The 11,482-nt window shown below is 43.5% G+C and overlaps 1 pseudogene; it reads right to left on the reverse strand.

Annotated features, from left to right (window-relative positions):
* Window positions 1-439: 439 nt before the first annotated feature.
* Window positions 440-9,455, reverse strand: LOC124235243 (60S ribosomal protein L21-like; annotated as a pseudogene).
* Between the last annotated feature and the right edge of the window lie 2,027 nt (window positions 9,456-11,482).

Here is an 11,482-nt window from a genome sequence, read left to right on the forward strand (position 1 = left end):
TCTAGAGTAAAGAACTCTCAAAACTTAATAATAAGAAAAGAACTCAATTAACCCATCCAATAAGAAAACGGCAAAAGATTTGAACAGACACCTCACCATAGAGGATCTATAGATGGCAAATAAGCACATGAAAAATTTCCTTCATTAGTCATTAAGGAAATGCAAATTGAAACTACAATGAAATACCACCATGCACCTATTAGAGTGGCTACAATAAAAATATAGAGGGTTGGTGAAGAAGTGGAGGAACAGAACTCTTATCCACTGTTGATGGGACTGTAAAATGGTCCAACCACTTTGGAAAATGGTTTGGCAGTCTCTTAAAAAATTAAATATATAACTGTCACATGATCCAGCAATCCCACTCCTAGGTATTTACCCAAAAGAAAGGAAAGCATACGTCAGTATAAAGACCTGTACATGAATGCTCATAACAGTCTTAACTGTAATAGCCAAGAAGTGTGCTCTCTGAACCAGCAGCATCAAAATCACCTGGGAACTTGTTAGGACTGCAAATTCGCACATCCCACCCAGACCTACGGAACGAAGAGGTTCATGGGTTTACCAGGTTCCCTTTGAATTGGGAATTGCTCCAGCAATTTTTATCTGAGATTAATAAACGCTTTAGGTAATTCTGATGCAAGCTAAAGTGTGAGAACCATAATTCCCTACCCCCACCCCATTCCTTCCCCTAGATGATGCTGGCACCCCAGCCATACTTTGAGAATAACCACTTCAGAAATGCTTCTCAAACTTCAATGTGCACATGAGTTGCCTGGGGATCTTGTGCAAATGCAGATTCTCATTCAGTAGGTTTGGGAGAGTAGGGGCTTCAGATTCTGCATTTCTAAGAAGCTTCCAGGCGATACTGATTCTGCTGGCCCTGGGCAATTATGGTGAAGACCATTCTTGGAAATGTCCTAATTTCTTAAAAGCGGAGCGCATTTGGCTACCTCAGTTCTTCTTCCAGAGAGAATCCATTAAGTGTTAGGATGGAATCTTCTGCTCCAATACCTACACAGTTTTGGAAGAGAACTAAAGCCCTTCCCTCTCCAGCAGAAAGGGACTCTGTTCTGGAATGTTCTCTTGGCTGCTCTAGATTTCACATTCCGTTAGAGCCTAGCCCAGAGGTTCCCAACATTAGATTCACCTATAGAGCTTTTTAAAAATTCCCATGCCTGGTCCCCACCCCAGAGACTCTGTTTTCATTGGTCTGGTGTGGGGCTTAGGCATCAGTATTTTTAAAGCTCCACTGATGTTCTTATGTGAGCCCGAGCTTAGCATCACCAACTAGCCTTACGTGTACCCCCAGACTGCTCCTCGCCTCTCTAACATTCACTCAACAAATATTGATGTCACTCTCTAATTCCCAGACTCTGAGCTAATGTACTGGGGATAACCAAGATGAGTAAGCCATGGTCCCTCACCTCAGGAAGCTCATAGCCTGGTGGGAGAGACAGACAAATCTACACACAATATTCATATCTATGATAAGTGCTAGAACAGAGGTATTTCATTCAGTAAATAGGTATTTAATGAGAATTTTCAAGTTTTAGGCACTAGGAATGTTACAATGAGCAAGACAGACACAATCCTACCTTCCTCGAGATCATGCCCAATGAGAAGCCCAAGTCACATGGGACACAGAAGAGGGGCCCCTAATCCAGATTGAGAATGATCAGAAAAGTTCCCCCTAAAGTCCTGAAGCTTCCCTTGAACCTTAAGACCTCATATCATCCAGGCCCAAGAAGAGGGGAGAGTATTCCAGGCAGAAGGAACAGCATTGGCAAGGGCACGGCGGTATGATAGAACATCCAAAGAACTAGCAATACCATAGCTGAGGAGGCTTCCCATAAGCCCAACCCTTGGAATTTGTCTAACAGTTTCTCCCTCCACCCACCCGCATGCTTAAGGCAGCCTTTCTCCCGTCCCCTTAATAACACTCTTCAGGGTTCAGTCAGACACGCACAGTTCTCTTCCAGCCCATTCTATCGACCCAGGACTCCACAGTTCTGACACCGTTCATGAGGGAGTCTCAGGCAAGGACTCTCCTCCTCTCTTCTTCAGACCCCAAGACCACTGCCTAGAGATACCCTGGTTCCATTTTTCTGGTACCACCACCAAAAAAGGCCTCCAGATGGAGCCCTTTCACTCAATTCTTCTACCATTGTCAGACACACCCATTTTCGGTTTCCACCGAATTTCCTCTCCACTCAATTTCCTCCCCACAAACCCCAGGACTGAAACTTCAATCATCTTTTATCTGAGGAAGATGATCACAGGAAGCACATTCAATAGACAAATCAGTTGAGTTGTTCAGTTTGAGCCTTTCCCTCAAGTCAAGCAGTGCTGGACTCGTTCTCAGCTCTCTCCTCGCTTCCCCAGCTTCGGTTGAAGCCCATTGTGCTTCTACCGAAAAGCCTTCCCCAACGCCACCCACCTCCAGCTGGACGGTCCCCACCACTGGGCGAAGGTTTCTTTCCACCGGTACAATGTGTGCTCACAGAATTGTCCCCTGGATAATTTGATATCTGGGCACGGAAGACGGTAAATGTTTTAGAAAAAAAGTCAAGATCCAACATGCCAGTCCCCATCTCCTGCTCTCCGCCTGAGAGAGAACCAGAAGATGTTTCCCTCATGTAGAGGCTGCTGTCTGAGAAGCAAGCTGCTGATTTCCTCATGGAACAACCTGGTGAACCTGTTTTAGCCATCACAACAATGTGGCGGTTGCTTCCCCTGATTCCCCTCGCCACCTAGCGCCTCTCCATTCTTCCAGTCGTGCTTAACACCCAGGCCAGAAAATAAGACCCCAGCAGACAGGCAGGAAGGAATTGTTATGAATGTTCCTGAGAGCAGAAGCCATGCATGAGTCATCTTGGAACCCCACTTAGCACCTAGCACAGTGCTTTGTCTCCTCCAGGCAGATTGCTTTGTAACAGACACAAATGAGGCAAAAACTCATGGATTCCAGCCTATTTGAAGAATGGAAGCTGGAACAGTTCAAGGGCAATTCCAGGATTTACCACAGAGTCCACAGAGAGATTTGCTATTTCCCTATTTATTTCCACTTACTATGTCTGGGTTGAGAATGTGATTCAATCGCTCTGTCAGACAACACTTATTGAGCATATGCTGCCCACTAGTGCTGTTACACTGTGACTGTAAAATTCTCATGGGGCCAATCAGACCTAAGGACTTATCCTACTAATGACATAAGTAACACTTCTAATGAGCTCTTCCTTAGCATGTCTGTCCACTCACTTAGGGACCACCAAGCTGCGGGGCAGTTGTGGTAGATTAAAGATAGCTGTCCATTTTTCGCTCCTTCTCCTGTTGTAATCTGGAGTCGAATTCTTCCTTCCTTGAATCTGGCTGGCCTGAGAGACTTGCTTGACCAATAGAATGTGATGGAAGTGATATTCTGGGACTTTCAAGACTAGATCATAAGAAGCCTTGCAGCTTCCACCCAGGCCTCTTGGAACAATTGCTCTGGAGCAAGTCAGTAACCATATAAGAAATCGGATTACCCTGAGACCGCCCTGCTGTTAGGAAGCCAGAGCTACCCTCTGGGAGAGGCCACGTGGAGAAAGAGCTGCCTTACCAGCCCAGCTTCACATGAATGAGGAAACCTTCAGATGGCTCTAGCCTAGCTGCCATCTGATAGCAACTGAATGAAGGACACCACATGAGAACCACCCAAATGAGCTCATCAACCCCCAGAACCATAAGAGATAATAATACAGTATTTATTCGTAGATTCTACATTAAAAACAAACAACTATGGTTAGGTAAGATATTATCATTAGGGGCAGCTGGGTGAAAGGTACACAGGAACTCTCTATACTATTTTGCAACTAATCGTGAGTCCTAAATTGTTTTTTAAAGTTATTAAAAAATAAAACACTAGGGGCTGGCCCAGTGGCATGGTGATTAAGTTTGGCATGCTCCGCTTTGGCAGCCTGGGTTCGTGGGTTCAGATCCCCGGCGTGGACCTACCCCACTCATCAAGCCATGCTGTACCAGTGACCCACATACAAAACAGAGGAAGAGTGGCACAGGTGTTGCTCAGGGCCAATCCTCCTCTCCAAAAAAATAAATAAATAAAACTCAAAGTAAATAAAACACTAGCCCACATGATCTAGAGAAGATCCATTTTGAAAGAACTAAAGACAGCTGGAGATTTTACCTGAGCCAGGTCCCAGATGCTGCCGGTACCAGCACTGGGTGCCACCAACAGGTGTGTGTAACTACGGCCCTAAGTGCATCTGCTGGCTTTGAAAGCTCGGAGGAAGGCTGTGACCCCCATCCTCCCAATGCCAGTGACTCAGCCCGAATCCTAATGCTTCATTCGTCACATGCGGGTCTCCTACCAGGGAAACACCCAGCTCTTCCTTTTGTCTAGTGAGGAAAGAGACTGCCTTAAGCTCTTCATTTTTCAAAGACTGACATAACGATATGAACAGGCATGAAATGTCACTCAGCCAAAGAAGAGAGATTTTCTCTCTGCTAGCGGTTTTTTAAATACCCCTTTTCTTTGGTTAAAAAAGAAAAGAGCTCATAACAAACAAGTGAAATCATGTCCTCATTCTACTGTGCTTTAGAGATGTCGTCCCTCTTCAGCTCTTCAGGGAGACCATGCCCCTCACAGACAGCATCCCCAGAGAACAGAACCCAGCCCCACCCCCCAGATAACAGCTTCCATCACAGATGGTATCTGGGAAGAACAGATCTCTGGTGCTTTGCAGACTCATGGTTCATGACAAGTGGAAATAGCGACTTGGAGTTGGGAGCAGGTGGGCTACAAGAAGAAAGACGAAGATTTGACAAAGTCAATAGAGCAATCTACAAAGACTTATTGGAGCACCTGATTTTTCTTAACTCTGAGCTAGGCACTATTGGGGAAAGAAGTGTGAGATAGACACAAAAGACTATGATGGAAAAGCTTTGAACTTCAAAGACCTAGGCTGATGTCCCAGTTTTCCCATTTGCAATACAGCCTTGGGATGGTTTTCCATTCTCTCTGAGGTGACAAGAAAATTCTCCTTACCAACCTCAGAGGCTTGTGAAAATCACAAGTGAGCGAGTGCTTTGTCAGCCACTGGGCCACTGAAGGCTATTATTATCACAGACCATTGTGTAGTAGGAGGTCAGAGAAGGAAGAGGGAACTGGGCAGGAGCTGTCAGGGAGGACTTGATGGAGGACATTGGTCTCAAGTGGACCTTGGAGGAAGGAAAGGATTGGGAAAGGCAGAAAAGGCATTCCTCCCCAGGGGAACTGAGGAAGGGATTTGTATCCTGTGGGGGAGGGATGAAAGTGAGGAAACTTGGCCTAAACTATGAGAGGGGTTTTGATTGAGGAACCATATGGAAAATAAGTGTAGGGAGATAAGCGAGCCTCTGATTATGAAGATCTAGAAAAACAAAGATGTAGGAAAGAGTAAAGATACTGGATGAAGGATGCTCACCAATTTCTTACCTGCAGTGTACCACAGAGTATATCCAATACTCCATTCTCCTGAAATAGTTCTTGCTCTGGTCTATACTGCAAAACCACCATAGTGAACTACATTGGACAGTGGAAATTATGACAATAAAAATAATTTAATCAAACAGTTACATTGGTGGATGCTATATGTAGGGAGGAGGCATTTTGAAATTTACTCTTTATGCTTTCAGAAACAAAATCATTTTTATCTAGTTGGATGTCTTCTAAAAGATGCAACAAACGTCTTCCTGTTTAGAGCGTTCTAGGAAAGGGAACCCTGTCCCCTTCTTTTCCTTCACATACTGATCTACTCCAGAGCTAAATCAGCACACTGACAAGAAAGGGCAGCTTGCACCACTACACAGTCCTTCAGCAACATTCAATCTGGCTGGAACCCCACAACTCCAGTCTGTCATATTCCCTGACCATGGCATCTTACAACTGTTTTTAGATGGTGGTATTCCACGGTAGTAGATAAGTCTCCTTTCAGGATAAAGACCATGAATCACAAAAGGATCTCCTGGTGTTTTTTTTTTTTTTTTGAGGAAGATTAGCCCTGAGCTAACATCTGCTGCTAATCCTCCTCTTTTTGCTGAGGAAGACTGGCGGTGAGCTAACATCCATACCCATCTTCCTCTACTTTATATGTGGGACACCTACCACAGCATGGCTTGCCAAGCGGTGCCATGTCCACACCCGGGATCCGAACCAGTGAACCCCGGGCCGGCGAAGTGGAACATGCACACTTAACCGCTGCGCCACGGGGCCGGCCCCAGGATCTCCTTTTTTTTTGCACAGTTGTTCTTAATATGTCTTTGGCATCTCACTACTTTTGGGGTGGCCCTTCTATTTAACCTAACCTTCCTCCTCATGAAAAGGAAATAGCCAGAGGAGTCTAGTTGAATGCTGGAGGAAGGCAGGGCATGCCAAATGTAAGAGCAAATTCAGCTATATTGTGGCTAAAGACCATTTGAAAAGAATCATGCTGGACCTCAGAAGCTGCTGTCTCTCCTGGCATTTGCAAAAATAATCTAACAGTTATTTACGAAATTATGGCTCTTCTTTTTGGTCAAATTACTGCCTGCAAAACAACTACAACTACAGAGCCAAAATAAATAAAACACTTTCAAAATGAGAAAAACGTAGTTGATGCCTCAAAACTTGAAGTCTGAGATTGTGTCATGTTCTTTTTGTATTCCTGTTACCTAGCACAATAAACATTTGTTGAATGAATAAACAAATACATTGAGTAAAATCTAATGGTAATAATAAATAACGTCTCATGAAAATATGAAAAGGTGATGAATTTTTGGATCCAACACAAAAAGCAAATGAAAATGATCAGTGAAGAAATCCTGTGTACCCAATATGAGTGTAATCATGGCATCACTGGAAACAAACATATTAACTTCCTACAATTCAAAAATAGCTATGCTAGCTTCTTAGTCTAGAGAGCAAAGCATGGCCATAATTCCCATCCTGAGGGGGCTTACAGATTAATAGAGAAAACGATACTTATTCAACAGAAATATCTGAAAACGATTATCTACAGACTGGCGTGAGAAAGACGGCATGTCAGAAATTGTGCTGGCAAGTTGGAGACTAGGTGGAGTTACTCAGGAAACGTGAAATTCCTTATCATCAACCACTATTTATTGAAACTGATTCTCCCTGATCATGGGGAGAAGATGAAGTTAAAACTGAGAATGAGGTTGAGATTGAGAATAAACTTGAAAATGAAGTGAAAATGAAGATTGATAATGAGAGTGGGGGCTGAGGAGAAGGAAGCAGAGACTGAAGGTGGGGCTAAGGAATGACAGGGCTTGGTCATCTATACACACTGGGATATTCTTGTAAAAGGAGGGTGAATGGATTTCTTTCCAGGACTTTGAGCAAATTACTCATCCTTTGGGACTCCTAATTTCCTCTTCTGTAAATTGGGATCATAAAAAGTCATTCCACACATAATCACAACTCCACGTTTTCTATGACCTTGCATGCAGTAATATACATAAAAGACCTATCACAGTACCTTACACATAGTAGAGACTCAATAAATTATGGCTGCCTGCCTCATATATTGGCCTGATGAATCCTTTCATGATAACTCTCCAGGTTTTCCATTCTGTCCTTGTCTTATTAACTGTCCATAGCTTTTGGTCCTTATTTCAGTTCTGCTGCTGATTCACCATATGACCTTGGGCAAATCTCATGTCCTCTCTTAGTCTGGGCTTTTCATCAATGAAGTGAGGATAATAATATCTGTCCAATACACCTCCCAAGCTGGTTATGAAGACAGTATATGTGAAAGTACCATGAAATACACCAAGTGCCCAGGAAATCTAAGGTATTATTAGAATTAGGCCCTATATGTATCACTTCCCAAAACTGTGTGTCCATCACCCAGAGGCTGGGGTGAGGCTGGAGAAACACTGAGTAACTTCAGTGAAATCATTATTGCACAGACCCCCTAGGATGGTTTCATCAGCTCTGTGATTCTTCCATGGGGAGATTTGCCCACCAAAGGTGTTTGAGCCCTTTAAACATTAAATTGCAATTGCAATTTGAGGGTAGAAAGCAGAGGGAATCAAATGGCCCAAAAACATGTATCAGGTAACCACAGAAACCATTGGACATACTCATATTACTATAAAAATTGTTGTCGGCTCCATAGTGTACAGGTTAAGTTCTGCAAGCTCCGCTTTGGTGGCCCTGGTTCATGGGTTCAGATTCTGGGCATGGACCTACACCAACTCATCAGTCATGCTGTGGTGGCGACCCACATATAAAGTGGAGGAAGACTGGCACAGATGTTAGCTCAGGGCTCATCTTAGCTCAGGGCTAATCTTCCTCAGCAAAAACAAAAGACCATAACCTCTCACTTCCAGTAGTTTGGAGGTGATTCCAAGTTGATAGAAAAGACAAGGTCACCAACTGTAAGAATACACTCACACATCCACACAGACATCCATATTCAGAGACACAGAGAAGGCTAGGCTTATTTGCAGGTTGACAAACTGATTCAAGACCCCAGGAAACTATCTTGTCAAATACCCTAGGACGGAGGGGAATTAGATTGTGATGGACCTAAAATTCAGTTTCTGTCCTCTACTCCTAAGCATGATGAGAACAAATAGAGTTGATTTTTCCATGGGGTAGTTAAGGAGTTTTCTTTTGCTTTTGTTTTTCATAGTCCAGAGGTCTTCTATTTATTTGTTTATTTTTATACCTGCTAAGCAATGAATCATAGAGAATGGGTTCCAGCAGCTCAGGCTTCTCTCCATTGGTTATTACAAAAGTGTGCTTCTCGGGGGGCGGCCCAGTGATGCAGTGATTAAGTGTGCATGTTCCGCTTCAGAGGCCCGGGGTTCACTGGTCCGGATCCCGGGTGCCAACATGGCACCCCTTGGCACACCATGCTGTGGTAGGTGTCCCACATATAAGATAGAGGAAGATGGGCACGGATGTTAGCACAGGGCCAGTCTTCCTCAGCAAAAGGAAGAGGATTGGCAGCAGTTAGCTCAGGGCTAATCTTCCTCGGGAAAAAAAAAAGTGTGCTTCTCTGTGGGGAGCAGGCTGGTGCTTCAGTTGGACCCAGGTACCTTTCTCTTTGGCTTCCTTCTTTTTCTGATTATTTTCCTTCATATGTTTCAGGAAGCTAACTAGGCTCTTAGGGTGCTTAATATGCTCATATGTACATTAATTCTCTTGGCAAAAATCATGCCCTTAACTTGTTTGTTTACAACAATGCCAACAGCATGCTTGGTAACACAGTAGACTCTTCCAGTTTTGCTATGGTAACTTTAGTGGGGCATTCATTTGTGAATAGTGCCATTCCCTTGGTGTCAACAGTATCACCTTTCTTGTAGATTTGTATATATGTGACCAGAGGACCAACGCCATGCTTTCTAAAAGGTCTGGAGATCAGACAACAGTCATCGCTCCTCCTTCTCTTTGTGTTGGTCATTTTGGCAAATTACTGGAAGACAGCAGTTCCAACAGAAAAAAAGTGTATTTAAGATAGAAGAATCAATTGATAATTAAGCTTAGGGGAGCTCAATAAAGTCAACCTCACTAGAAGGATGGTTTGGGATAGATCATTGTGGAAGATGAAGGCAGATAAAAACCATTAAGAAGGACAAAGAGGTAAGAAGTGGAAAAAGCCTGGGAACTGAGTGTCAAACCTTATCTTCAGTGGTGGTTTTGTCACTAACAAGCCAAATAAATGACCTTAGGCCATTCATGTGCCTGTTCTGATGCTGGTTCCATTGTCTGTCTAATAAAGTCATTGGACTGCACACATGATTTCTGAGGAACTACATTGTTAGACACAAGTTTCATGAGGGTAGGGACTTTCTCTTTTACTGCTGTGACCCCAGTACCTAGCAAAATGCCAGCCCTCAGTCAATAGTTGTTGAATGAATGAATAATCTAAGCTCTCTTCTAGCTCTGACATCCTATCACTTTTGGCAAAATCACTTGATATAACCTTGGTTCCTCAGCCCCTACCAACCCCCAGTGAGTCTCGGCCCAAACCACCTCTTTGCCACACAACCCCTGTACATGTGGAGGCTAAAGGTCAATCTTGCCCACCCATTAAAAGCCACTGAGACAAACACTTCCCATTTACTCAAAAGGAGAAATAACTTCGTCCCCAGGAGATCCAAGGGTGGAGGACAAAACGGGATATGATCTGACCCTATAATTTGTAGCAGTAAAATTCATGACATATGGATCTTCTAATGGGGTACGATTAGTGGACAAATGAGGCTGAAAGGTCAGGTGTGTGACCTTCTAGAGTTAAGATGGTTGTAAGCGTACTTTTCCTTGGTTTAATAGCTTTCATTCTGAAAGTTTGGCAGCCTCTATCACATGGAAAAAGCCTTATCCCAAAGGTTGTAAATTCAAATGCCTTCAGGGGCTGGATAAGTGCTGCATGAAGTGGGTTGGAAATATGCCAATATAGAATGTAAGAAGTGCTCAAACTAAAACAAAAAAAAAATCTAATTCCATTTCAAAATGCTTTGCTGGCAAAAATATCGCTTCCAGAATCAGGCTCCTGGGTTGCCAGTTTGCAATCCAGAGTTACTTCATGATTGCCCTCATGATGGCGGGAGCCTCTCCAATGGCAGCTCTTTGAAAAACCTCAAGCACACAGTAGGAGTTTAATGAATGCTTCTTGAACTAATAGATTGTAGCGAGGGACTGGGATTTTATTGATCTGAAAAATCTGATGGCGTGAGTCCTCTTTATGATCTCTTCTCTCCACCTCGCTTCCCAGTAAAGTGTCTGCTCCAGGGCCTGCTGTTCATGTCCACACTTTCAGCTTGGTCACCTTGAAGCAAACTTGACTTTCGTGGGTTCATAATACTCCAGTTCTCATTTGTCATGCCTCTCTCGCTCTCTCCCTCCCCCGCCCCCCATCCCTCCTCAGCATGACCTCTTCCTCTCAGGGCAAAGGTCGATCATTTTATTCCCCATTCTTCTGTCCACTTCATGATTTTTGACCCTGACATCATCCCAGCTTTCTCTTTCTTAACCCTCCAAGTTCATGCTTCTCTTTCTATTATAAAATCTACCCAGTAAACCTATTCACATCACAATATTAATGACTTAATATGTTAGTCATTAAGAATGTTTAGTTTCAAAGGGGATATGCAGGCAATACTGAACACAAAGGAATATACCCAGAGAATGAAAAAACTGATATTTGGCCAGTTGACGTTCTAGGTGACCCTCAGATCACAGTACGACTGTCACCTTGTAGGTGGAATAAAGACAATAAAGAGCCAGGTAAAATTTCTCCTATGAAGTAAGAAGAACAAAGCCGAATTGGTAGAAAGTTTAGTAGCTATTTGCTTAGGTTCGCATTCCAGTTTTGCTTCCTGCTAGAAGATCTTGGGCAAATTACTTAACCTGCCTATGCCTCAGTTTCCCCATCTCTAAGATGCAGGTAATAATAGTACCTATCTCGTAGGTTGTTGTAAGACTTAAAAG

Source organism: Equus quagga, chromosome 2 (genome assembly GCF_021613505.1).
Source record: "Equus quagga isolate Etosha38 chromosome 2, UCLA_HA_Equagga_1.0, whole genome shotgun sequence".
In the NCBI taxonomy this organism is placed as follows: domain Eukaryota; kingdom Metazoa; phylum Chordata; class Mammalia; order Perissodactyla; family Equidae; genus Equus; species Equus quagga.